We start from the raw sequence: 13,561 nt of genomic DNA on the forward strand, positions 1-13,561 counted from the left end.
ATTGGCAAGTTTTCATGCCGGTAAACTGTTTAATAAATGTAACCAAAGCCGTCAAAGATTGAGGAAAGATGTACACGTTCGTAAGTGCTTGAGTAAGTGGTTTCGTGAATCTGGCCCCAGAACTCCACGGTACTGTACGTTGTACTGTAGTGTACTGTACAGTACTGTACTGTTCTCTATTGTACTGTACAGTACTGTGCCCTTGACTGTACTGTATCGTACGGTACTGTAGTGTATTGTAATGTATACAGTACAGTATACTGTAGTGTATCGTACCGTACGGAACTGTACTCTACGGTACTGTAGTATGCTGTACTGTACATACAGCTTGAATAAGTAATGTTATTATTTAATAATTATAATAATACTTATTTAATAATAAGTATTCGAAAATCATAATTTGTGAGTGTAATGTAAAACAGTAAATTAATTTATTTATTGATTTATATATTTATTTATATATTTATTTATATACAAGAAGGTACATTGGGTTTGTGAGAATACATAGCATAGTACAGTAATTACACTCTTGTAAAGCCACTAGTACGCGCAGCGTTTCGGGCAGGTCCTTAATCTAACAGATAATTTTAAGTAGGAAAATTGTATCAAAATTAATAATATTTCATCCAATTGGTACATGTATGTTTCTCATACTTTGAGTATACATTTGAGTTGATATATTTCAGTGTCAAAAGATAAATCTCATTAACTACTAAGGTGTCCAATTACGTCGAGCCGACCAATGACAGTACAGCTTGCGACAATGTGACGTCAACTGAAATTAGAAACGTGATTGGCTATTGAGTCGACCTGCTCATTGAGGCGCAACGGAACGTTATTTTGCCCCTAGAATTAGCCGAGTAGAGGTGTACAAGTTAGTGTTAGGGCGTGTTGTTACTCTGAGCTGGTACCCCGTTACCCTTTGGGGTCGCTAGGGCTGACAGACCCCTAGGTTACACTGTCACTCTGTACACCGTCCAAACGCACATAGGGGCAAAAATCTCTATTATTTTTTAGCTGGCGTATATACCCCCTGTTGTGGGGTATATATACTGCGATATTTGTAGTCCTGACTCATAATCAGTACTAAAATATATTTATAAATGTTTACGTACTGTATTGATTTGTAACATTGTAATGTATTTTTTCCCCAGGAGTCTTGAAGGACCGATGATTGGAGTCATACCGTGGCGAGCAGAAGGTGGTGGCAGATGTTGCAGTTGTGCTACTTGAGTTACCAAGGTATGATGGGGCTATCCGGCACAAGGTAAATAGTTAGGCATAGTAATATTGTATTAGGATTAGCCTAATTTGGAGCCTAGTTTGGGCAATTGACGTTTGACCAGTCATTACTACAGCCCTATCAGGACCCCCATCAGTTTTGTTTTAAATATGAAAAGCTATGAGTTACGTTAAATAATAAGTGGTGTAAAAAGTTGTTAAAATAGTATAGAAATTGAGTGTGGAAGGAGGATGGTGGTGTTGCTTCGGGTAACTTTGCTGATTAAGAGTAGTGAATAAGTCGGTCGATAGGCTTTGGCCGCTGTCGCTATCGTGTAGTGTTATCCAACATTAAAGTGTTGTCCCCCCCCCCCCCCCCCCCCCACACTGTAAAGTGTTAGGGTTACAGTGGGTACATAATTTTACGTATGAGGGGGGAACCGTTGACAATGCGTAGCCTTCCTGTCCTCGTCGAAGGAAGTCGACAGTTAAATTTACCTAGAGTCGTTTGACGTAGATAGGTGATAAGTAAATGTTTAATGTTACTATTCAAATGTTACTACCATTATTAAGTGAAATTGTTTATAATGTTAAATATAGAGCATGAAATAAGCGCGACCTCCTTCGTAGGACAAAGATCTCATAGAAATCATATTGTTCAGCTTTATTTTTTATATGTAGGTGATAAGGTTCCGGTTGACTTGCGACCAATGGTTGATTAATTTCAACTCCAGATGTGAGCCTCGTGACAGTATTTCTTGTTTACTGTAGGTGGCTGGCGACGGTAGACGTGAGTGTAGGTGGTGGTTTTGTTGATATTGGTGTAATTGTGTAGTGAGCGGGATAGGGTGCGCTCCACCAGTGGTAGTGTAGGCAAAAGTGAAATAAAACATGTCAGTAAGTCACTTTTGTAACTTAAGGTTGAGCTTCAGTTATTGGTGCACGAGCTGTTGGTTATCATTGTGTAGCAGGAAGTATGTGGTGTGGAGTTGATTTTGTAGTGTTAATTGAGAATTGTGTAGTAGGAAGATATGATGTCTCATTTCCCTTGAACATTATCAGGCAATCTGTGGTGATATAGTTACCCCAATTACTACTGGTAGGTAATTATTGGGCAGTTAATGTTGTCTAGCCAGAACTGTAACAGAGACGGTGATTGGGGGAAGGGTGGATGATTATGCGCGATCACGAAACCCGAATAATTGTAAATTTCGTGTTTAGGTTCGGATTGTAGGTAAACACCCGAGATGGTGTTTTGAGTGTGGGGAAGGGTATTGTCATGGCTGCGCTTTGATGGTATTGTAAAGAAAAATAGCACTCGTCAGAGGTGCAAGACATGTTTTGGTATGTATTATAGTTTTCCCTCATTTAAAGTGAGTTAGACGTTGATAGACATATCAGATTGTAATATACAAATTGTTAGAGGTTTAATTATACCATTATACTAGAGCAAATGAAATGGTAGGGAAGAGAAAATTGTGTAAGGAGTTTGGACTAGAGTATTCATAAATAGATGGTTGTAGCCCTTAACATTTCGTATTAAGGTTAAATGGATGCATATTACGCATTATATTTCATGCAGATGAGCGTGTGGAGAGGTGCGGGCTTGGGGAAACAGCAATGGTGAAGTATGTATTTGTGAAGAAAGCATCATGGATGGAGGGCAACCAACGCCACACTGCAGAGTAATGGAAGAGGCTGTTACCTACAGGTGAGTGTGATATGTTCATTTCAACACATTCCTCCAAGAATTTAGTAACTTAGTGCATAACACCGAAATCCCAAGTAGTACTAAATCTAATATCATTCGTGAATTAATCATGTGGTGTACTTTGACCATTAGACGTCATGAGCCGCAGCCTTACTAGACGGAACAGCTTTTATTATAATAAAAGAAAATGGCTGGAAGTGAAGATAACGTGTAAGGTTTGGTGTGTATATATATGAATGCTAGGCGGTATTCATCTATAGATGGTGAAATACTACACATGAAGAAGAGCTCACACACTCGCAGGTCCCAGATAAGAGATTAAGCTTAGTTGATCACACCCCCCCCCCCCCCCCAACAGTGTCTGGAAGGTGGACTGGGGCTTTGTTTCATGTCTCATTTCAAAAGTGGCCCATGAGGCACCCCCCCCCCCCCCAAACCTTCCCAAGCTGTGTTGCTTTTGGAAGAGTGCATGGCCGTGTATTTGAGATATAAATGGTGATAATGAATGTTGATCGTATATGAATGTTGCGAATCCTGAATACAATATAGTTTCGCAGGTGAGACGCTTGAGTACCGTAGACGTGGATACCATCGTGTGTAGTTACTCTAGGGACACAACCTCGAGCTGGTGAAGGATCAAGTTTTTCTCTTCCATACAAGGTACGAAAGAATTAAATATTGTTGTAAATGTTTATAGTGCAGAATCGTCGAGGATGTAATGTGAGGGTTATTAGATATCCAGTGGGTTTGGAATTATTAATGTGCAGTATATATATATAATCGAGAAATAGGAGTCGCCTAGAAGGCGTGTCCTTACAGAGGGGAGTAAATATGGGGTTTGGTCAAGGGGAAATAAATATATAGTTCATGTATAGAAATAATGTTGGGGAATTGTTGAATCATAAAGGAATAGATAGTTGTATGGATTAATAAGTAAATATTTAAACTAGAATTACCTAAATTCCTAATATTTGTCTTAGGAGATTACAGCAATAGGTACCTAATTAGGAAGAATATGTTTACGATAAGTAGCTAATATTGAAAGTAAAAGGTACGTAATTGCATCTTCATAGTTTTCTACAGTGTTGGTTTAAAATTGCATTGTATCTAGTGGTACCCAATATTGTAATCATGTACCCAATGGCAAAAACGTTACCCTTGTGATCATTGCTGTCTTATGGGCTTTCCATTTGCTGTATGGTGCCTATTAATGTTAGTATAAATTACCAATCAAGCTGTCAATGCAATTTGAGCTTTAATATAGCAATGTGGTTTAATATACCTGTACCTACTAATCTGTGGTTGTTTGGTGTTTGTTGCAATGTATCAATCATTGTATTAATTCCGCTAGAATTTAGCTACTTAAAATTATCTTAGATTAAGGACCTGGCCGAAAGGGTGCGCATAGTAATGGCGTTACAAGTGTAAATACCATGCTATGTATTCTAACAACCGCAATGTACGTGTTTGTATATATAAATGTGATTGTATTTGCCAATCTAGCAAAGTAATAAGCTTGTAATATATGGGAAACGTTACCGAAATGAAGAAAAATTTTTAATAGATATAAATGTAAAGCAGACGTGAAACTAGTGTTAGATCATTGACTGTAAATGACTTACCATACTGTAAACGCTGGCTATATAAAATTGTATATTATTGTCTTCCAGTTACAATGTGTTATGCCTCAATTGATCTTTGACCCGCATCACGGGTCCAAGTTTCTTTGTTACCTTCGTTGGGCTTGCAACTAGGAATTGTTTCTCTCTTCAAGTTATTATTAAAATTTATACATTGCCCCCGTGCATGTTTTATTAACTTCTTAAAACTGTTTTGTGTTAATAAATAAGTAACCTAGGTTGTGCTAGTTCCTGAGTTACAAGGCTCATGCCTTTGACTTTACGAAATGGTACACAATATTGTGTACCATTAAATTAGCAAAATTTAATATTGGAATTTATGGGGGTCACGCGATTTACTGTTAATGGCAAACAATAACAATTGCGAAACCACTAAGTTATAAAGTAACGCAGCTAGGCTGTGATAGGCGCGGAGTACGGGCCCCCCCCCACCCCCATTGCCTCTTGGTTTAAGATTACTGGCCCTGCATTTACGTGTAGTTACATCAGGTAACTATTCCCGCCAATTATGCAGCGTGTTGCTGCATGTGTTTATTTATTACTGGTTTACAGTTATGTTTATCATTATGCTTATCGTTTTTAAGTTAATAGGTAAAGTCAGGTAGGTTACGGTAGCTGCTGTGTCACAGGCCTGCGGTCCCTAGCTTAAATTTTCCATGGACTGTTATTTTCCAGAAATTTCCTTAATTTATTAATTGTATGGAGTGTCAAGCTGCATGTATCTTTGCTGGTTTTACATTTGTTTGTTTACTTAACTGAAAGGTGAAGCATAAGTTAGTGAGCTAGGATGTGCTAGACGCTGTCTTCGGGCCTCATGGCTGTCCCTTTTAAGTTTATCTTGGACTCATATTATGATTAGTTCCGTCAGCAATGTATTGTTAGTTATGCATTGCTTCAGTGCATGTCATTTAATTACCGTTTTACACATACTTATTAACTTAATTACAAAGTCAAGAAAACAAGTACTGACAGGTAGGCAGTACCAGTTTCGTTTACCAGTAAACATTTCCAGTCGTTTTGTGTGGGCGTTGTAGGGGGAAAGAATGTGCAGCGTCCCGGCTGGTGTTTTATCCAGACATGTGTGGCCTCCCAGGCCGCTGGTTATCCGACGTGTTGTCTGCTGGGTGTAGGGCGGAAGATACTGGTGGTTGCGAGGCCGCTGGTTTATGCAGACGTTTTTGTCTGCCCAATGTAGCCAGGAAAGTTGTGATAGCCACTGCCGTGTTAGCTGACTGCGTTCATGGGCTGGTCTCGAGCCAATGTTCTTCCTGTGATGAGTTGAGTTAAGCCGGCGATGTTAATAGGGTATTATATTCATATTGGTAATATAAATATGCGGCCTTCCAGGCCGCTGGTTTATGCAGACGTTTTCCAATTAGGGATCCCTAGCGTTCCTGGTGTCGATTTCACTGCCTCAGATGGGCAGATGTTTAATTTCTTTGGGTAGTGTTGCTCGCAGATGCTCATTCACACTGAGACTAAAGTCATATACGCGTCTTAAGGCATTTTCTTAGGATAAGTATTCAGATGTAACATGCTTTCGGAGGGTAACATGCAATGGAGATCACTGTAACGGACTCGGTTAGCATCTTTATAATGTGTGTTCGTGTCACTGTGGACGCAAGCATGTTGCAGTTGCGCCTTAAAACCTGTTTCTTATATTTGGAATATGGTTTGATGTATATATTGAATTGATATTATGTACATAGTGGTCATATAAATAGTTAATGTTTGTTTTATATTATTGTATTTTAATAGTTTGAAATGAATGATTGCTAGATGCCTCCCCCTGGATTAAGTTCTGCCCTTGTCCCAGATACGGTAAGTGCCTTCCCCCCCCCCCCCCCAAACGTTTTTTTACTTGTCTTGGCTTTTCCCGCTAAAGTTCTGCTCAGGTTGGTAGTTACCTTAGTTCGCTACCGACTAGTTTCCTGGAAGATCTTTTTCTCTTCCCCTGTGGCAGTGTTCATTTTCATAGTTTTCCCACAGGGTATCACCCTTGGTTGATCCATTAATGACTGTTGGCCAGTTCGCTTCGGGAAATGTCCCTCTCCTCTTAGAAACTAATTCCAGCAGTAGCCTTAAGTGGTAGGTACGTTGGCCGTCACGTTGATGGTGCATGGCCGTTTCTGCCCACCCTTACTGCTTTACTAATTGCAGAACCGAGTACGGAAGGCGCAGGAGGTACACCATTGATGAGCAAGGAAAAGGGATGGAGGGCGAGAGCAGACTACTGCGGCCATGAGGTCGACACATTCGTAGTTACAGCGGGCAGCCGCCGCGTTTGCCCTTTGGGGGTTCGGCGCCACTGGCCCTCGCGGGTTTGGGCGGAGCACCGCCAATGTGATAAGCCTGGAGATAGCTTAGAAATATTGGCATGAATTGTAATTAGTGTAATTAAAATAATGCAAGTTTCATGTACTATCTATAGATGTTATTAATTGTAATTGATTTGTATTTTATAATTATAATGAATAATCATTATAATTGTTCGTTAATACTTTGTAATGCACTAGTCAATAATTAATAAATGTAATGAGCAAATATTTTGAATGAATCAAATAGCTAATCATTATATACTAATAAAAAAAAATTGTGTATAATATATACTAAAATAATGTATTATTTAGCATTATAAAATAAATAAGTCCCCAATGTGAGGACGTTTTGCTTGAACCTCAGAAAATGAAGTTTCTAGTAGTGTTAGGTTTCAACGTTGTGTAGTGACTACTGTTGAAACAGGTTAGTCGAAGGGAATAGAGAAATAGCATATATATGAATAATACCTTTGATGTTTGTAACATTTTTGGTTTATCGTCACTTGCACAGTAGTGAGTGTGTTGGGAGAGTCTGTGTGAGAAAATCACGTATCTCCCGGAATGTGACGGACACGGCAAAGATAGTTTTATTATGAATCGTTGCAGAAATTAGTGAGAATATTATGTGTGATCGTTAATGTGTTAAAATTTAGTGCGGTGGATGCACACTATTATACTCATAGATAGTACTATATTAACCTGAAATGTTAAACGGGATTGTTGTATTTGTAATCAGTGAATTTGTGCGTCGGTAATGGGTATAAATAGCCTAAGGTACTCTTCAATTTTTGTTCATGTTATTTGAGACAAGTTAATAATATTTTGTTAAGTTTAATACATAAATCAGTTGACACTGGAAAGAACTGAAAGTTTCTATAGTTATGAATAAGTAGTGTAGCACTTAAAATTATTTAGATGTGATATATCATTATGATAGAGTATACCTGGGAGTTACAAGAATTTTGCCCCAAGGATGTAACATTTATATGGTGTGGTTACTATATTAAACAGGAATTTTGTATTGTGTATTTGTAGTAAGTGAATTTTTGTGCCCCCTTGAGGTTCTGCAAGCAGAGGGGTAGAAATACCCTAAACTAGTGTATCCGTTTGAGATGTAATTAATCTTTTCTCAATAAACATAGTTGAATTGAAGGTTGTTTTCAACAACCTCTTTTGTTTTGTTTAGTGACACGTACATATTATATATAAAGCTGGTTGGATTGAAATTGAACGTTGTGTGAAAATTTGAAAGCAATCACTGAAGACGTTTCGGAGAATATGTATTCCGAAAAAGAATATTCCATTTGTCAAATATAATTATTATATTGACCCATAGATGAATATTAAAGAATAGTCGTGAAAAACATGAATAATAAATTGATAATATAGATATGAATAGTATTACAATATTATTTTATAAAATAAAAAATATAGTTTAGAGGAATAATAATGAATATTTTGTTATGAAGAATAGTAATATTGAAGAATAATCTTCAATATTGAATATTATTATTCAATATTGAAGATTATTCTTCTTCAATATTGAAGAATATTCTTCAATATTGAAGAATATTCTTCAATATTGAAGAATATTCTTCAATATTGAAGAATATTCTTCAATATTGAAGAATATTCTTCAATATTGAAGAATATTCTTCAATATTGAAGAATATTCTTCTTCAATATTGAAGATTATTCTTCATCTTCAATATTGAAGAAGAATAATCATCAATATTGAAGAATATTCTTTATTCTTCAATATAGAAGAATATTCTTGAATATTGAAGAATATTCTTCAATATTGAAGGATATTCTTCAATATTGAAGAAGAATAATCTTCAATATTGAAGATTATTCTTCTTCAATATTGAAGAATATTCTTCAATATTGAAGAAGAATATTCTTCAATATTGAAGAAGAATATTCTTCAATATTGAAGAAGAATATTCTTCAATATTGAAGAAGAATATTCTTCAATATTGAAGAATATTCTTCAATATTGAAGAATATTCTTCAATATTGAAGAATATTGTTCAATATTGAAGATTATTCTTCAATATTGAAGAAGAATAATCTTCAATATTGAAGATTATTCTTCTTCAATATTCAAGAATAATCTTCTTCAATATTGAAGAATAATCTTCAATATTGAAGATTATTCTTCTTCAATATTGAAGATTATTCTTCAATATTGAAGATTATTCTTCAATATTGAAGAATATTCTTCAATATTGAAGAATATTCTTCAATATTGAAGAATATTCTTCAATATTGAAGAATATTCTTCAATATTGAAGAATATCCTTCAATATTGAAGAAGAATATTCTTCAATATTGAAGATTATTCTTCAATATTGAAGGATATTCTTCAATATTGAAGAAGAATAATCTTCAATATTGAAGGATATTCTTCAATATTGAAGGATATTCTTCAATATTGAAGAAGAATATTCTTCAATATTGAAGAATATTCTTCTTCAATATTGAAGAATATTCTTCAATATTGAAGAATATCCTTCAATATTGAAGATTATTCTTCTTCAATATTGAAGAATATCCTTCAATATTGAAGAATAATCTTCAATATTGAAGAATATTCTTCTTCAATATTGAAGGATATTCTTCAATATTGAAGAATATTCTTCAATATTGAAGAATATTCTTCAATATTGAAGAATATTCTTCAATATTGAAGAATATTCTTCTTCAATATTGAAGAATATTCTTCAATATTGAAGAATATTCTTCAATATTGAAGAAGAATAATCTTCAATATTGAAGAATATTCTTCAATATTGAAGATTATTCTTCTTCAATATTGAAGAAGAATATTCTTCACTATTGAAGAATATTCTTCACTATTGAAGAATATTCTTCACTATTGAAGAATATTCTTCAATATTGAAGAATATTCTTCAATATTGAAGAATATTCTTCAATATTGAAGAATATTCTTCTTCAATATTGAAGAATAATCTTCAATATTGAAGGATATTCTTCAATATTGAAGGATATTCTTCAATATTGAAGGATATTCTTCAATATTGAAGGATATTCTTCAATATTGAAGAATATTCTTCAATATTGAAGGATATTCTTCAATATTGAAGAAGAATAATCTTCAATATTGAAGAATATTCTTTATTCTTCAATATAGAAGAATATTCTTCAATATTGAAGAATATTCTTCAATATTGAAGGATATTCTTCAATATTGAAGAAGAATAATCTTCAATATTGAAGATTATTCTTCTTCAATATTGAAGAATAATATTCTTCAATATTGAAGAAGAATATTCTTCAATATTGAAGAAGAATATTCTTCAATATTGAAGAATATTCTTCACTATTGAAGAATATTCTTCAATATTGAAGAATATTCTTCAATATTGAAGAATATCCTTCAATATTGAAGAATATCCTTCAATATTGAAGAATATCCTTCAATATTGAAGATTATTCTTCAATATTGAAGAAGAATATTCTTCAATATTGAAGAATATTCTTCAATATTGAAGAATATTCTTCAATAGTGAAGAATATTCTTCTTCAATATTGAAGAATATTCTTCAATATTGAAGAATATTCTTCAATATTGAAGATTATTCTTCTTCAATATTGAAGAATATTCTTCAATATTGAAGGATATTCTTCAATATTGAAGATTATTCTTCTTCAATATTGAAGAATATTCTTCACTATTGAAGAATATTCTTCAATATTGAAGAATATTCTTCAATATTGAAGAATATTCTTCAATATTGAAGAATATTCTTCAATATTGAAGATTATTCTTCTTCAATATTGAAGAATATTCTTCAATATTGAAGAATAATCTTCTTCAATATTGAAGAATAATCTTCAATATTGAAGGATATTCTTCAATATTGAAGGATATTCTTCAATATTGAAGGATATTCTTCAATATTGAAGAATATCCTTCAATATTGAAGAATATTCTTCAATATTGAAGAATATTCTTCTTCAATATTGAAGAAGAATAATCTTCAATATTGAAGAATATTCTTCAATATTGAAGATTATTCTTCAATATTGAAGAATATTCTTCAATATTGAAGAATATTCTTCTTCAATATTGAAGAATATTCTTCTTCAATATTGAAGAAGAATAATCTTCAATATTGAAGAATATTCTTCAATATTGAAGATTATTCTTCAATATTGAAGATTATTCTTCAATATTGAAGAATATTCTTCAATATTGAAGATTATTCTTCTTCAATATTGAAGAATATTCTTCAATATTGAAGAATAATCTTCAATATTGAAGATTATTATTCAATATTGAAGAAGAATATTCTTCACTATTGAAGAATATTCTTCAATATTGAAGAATATTCTTCAATAGTGAAGAATATTCTTCTTCAATATTGAATAATAATCTTCAATATTGAAGATTATTATTCAATATTGAAGAAGAATATTCTTCACTATTGAAGAATATTCTTCAATATTGAAGAATATTCTTCAATATTGAAGAATATTCTTCAATATTGAAGAAGAATAATCTTCAATATTGAAGAATATTCTTCAATATTGAAGAATATTCTTCAATATTGAAGAATATTCTTCAATATTGAAGAATATTCTTCAATATTGAAGAATATTCTTCTTCAATATTGAAGAATATCCTTCAATATTGAAGAAGATTATTCTTGAATATTGAAGAAGAATATTCTTCAATATTGAAGGATATTCTTCAATATTGAAGATTATTCTTCTTCAATATTGAAGAATATTCTTCAATATTGAAGAATATTCTTCTTCAATATTGAAGAATATCCTTCAATATTGAAGAATATTCTTCAATATTGAAGAAGAATATTCTTCAATATTGAAGAAGAATAATCTTCAATATTGAAGAATATTCTTCAATATTGAAGAATATTCTTCTTCAATATTGAAGAATATTCTTCAATATTGAAGAAGAATATTCTTCACTATTGAAGAATATTCTTCAATATTGAAGAATATTCTTCAATATTGAAGAAGAATATTCTTCAATATTGAAGAATATTCTTCTTCAATATTGAAGAATATTCTTCAATATTGAAGGATATTCTTCAATATTGAAGAAGAATAATCTTCAATATTGAAGAATATTCTTCAATATTGAAGAATATTCTTCAATATTGAAGAATATTCTTCAATATTGAAGAATATTCTTCTTCAATATTGAAGATTATTCTTCATCTTCAATATTGAAGAAGAATAATCATCAATATTGAAGAATATTCTTTATTCTTCAATATAGAAGAATATTCTTCAATATTGAAGAATATTCTTCAATATTGAAGGATATTCTTCAATATTGAAGAAGAATAATCTTCAATATTGAAGATTATTCTTCTTCAATATTGAAGAATAATATTCTTCAATATTGAAGAAGAATATTCTTCAATATTGAAGAAGAATATTCTTCAATATTGAAGAAGAATATTCTTCAATATTGAAGAATATTCTTCAATATTGAAGAATATTCTTCAATATTGAAGAATATTGTTCAATATTGAAGATTATTCTTCAATATTGAAGAAGAATAATCTTCAATATTGAAGATTATTCTTCTTCAATATTCAAGAATAATCTTCTTCAATATTGAAGAATAATCTTCAATATTGAAGATTATTCTTCTTCAATATTGAAGAATATCCTTCAATATTGAAGAATATTCTTCAATATTGAAGAATAATCTTCAATATTGAAGAATAATCTTCAATATTGAACAATATTCTTCAATATTGAAGAATATTCTTCAATATTGAAGAATATTCTTCAATATTGAAGAATATTCTTCTTCAATATTGAAGAATATTCTTCTTCAATATTGAAGAAGATTCTTCAATATTGAAGAATAATCTTCAATATTGAAGAATAATCTTCAATATTGAAGAATATCCTTCAATATTGAAGAATATTCTTCAATATTGAAGAATATTCTTCAATATTGAAGAATATTCTTCAATATTGAAGAATATTCTTCTTCAATATTGAAGAATAATCTTCAATATTGAAGGATATTCTTCAATATTGAAGAATATTCTTCAATATTGAAGAATAATCTTCAATATTGAAGAATAATCTTCAATATTGAAGAATATCCTTCAATATTGAAGATTATTCTTCAATATTGAAGAATATTCTTCAATATTGAAGAATATTCTTCAATATTGAAGAATATTCTTCAATATTGAAGAATATTCTTCTTCAATATTGAAGAATATCCTTCAATATTGAAGAATAATCTTCAATATTGAAGAATATTCTTCTTCAATATTGAAGAATAATCTTCTTCAATATTGAAGAATAATCTTCAATATTGAAGGATATTCTTCAATATTGAAGGATATTCTTCAATATTGAAGAAGAATATTCTTCAATATTGAAGAATATTCTTCTTCAATATTGAAGAATATTCTTCAATATTGAAGAATATTCTTCAATATTGAAGAATATCCTTCAATATTGAAGATTATTCTTCTTCAATATTCAAGAATAATCTTCTTCAATATTGAAGAATAATCTTCAATATTGAAGAATAATCTTCAATATTGAAGAATATTCTTCAATATTGAAGAATATTCTTCTTCAATATTGAAGAATATTCTTCAATAGTGAAGAATATTCTTCAATATTGAAGAATATTCTTC

At 31.7% G+C, this 13,561-nt stretch overlaps 1 long non-coding RNA gene across 2 annotated transcripts; it reads left to right on the forward strand.

The window, feature by feature from the left end:
- The first annotated feature begins 836 nt into the window (after positions 1-836).
- LOC123751916 (uncharacterized) lies at positions 837-7,851 on the forward strand. Of its 2 annotated transcripts, none has more exons than XR_011230441.1 (5): positions 837-1,043; positions 1,155-1,242; positions 2,804-2,932; positions 3,482-3,592; positions 6,733-7,851. It is a non-coding gene; the product is annotated as an uncharacterized lncRNA (long non-coding RNA). The 2 variants fall into 2 exon arrangements; XR_011230442.1 differs by having other exon boundaries at positions 3,490-3,592.
- The last annotated feature ends 5,710 nt before the right edge of the window (positions 7,852-13,561 follow it).

The sequence above is a fragment of the Procambarus clarkii genome, chromosome 35 (assembly GCF_040958095.1).
Source record: "Procambarus clarkii isolate CNS0578487 chromosome 35, FALCON_Pclarkii_2.0, whole genome shotgun sequence".
Lineage (NCBI taxonomy): Eukaryota > Metazoa > Arthropoda > Malacostraca > Decapoda > Cambaridae > Procambarus > Procambarus clarkii.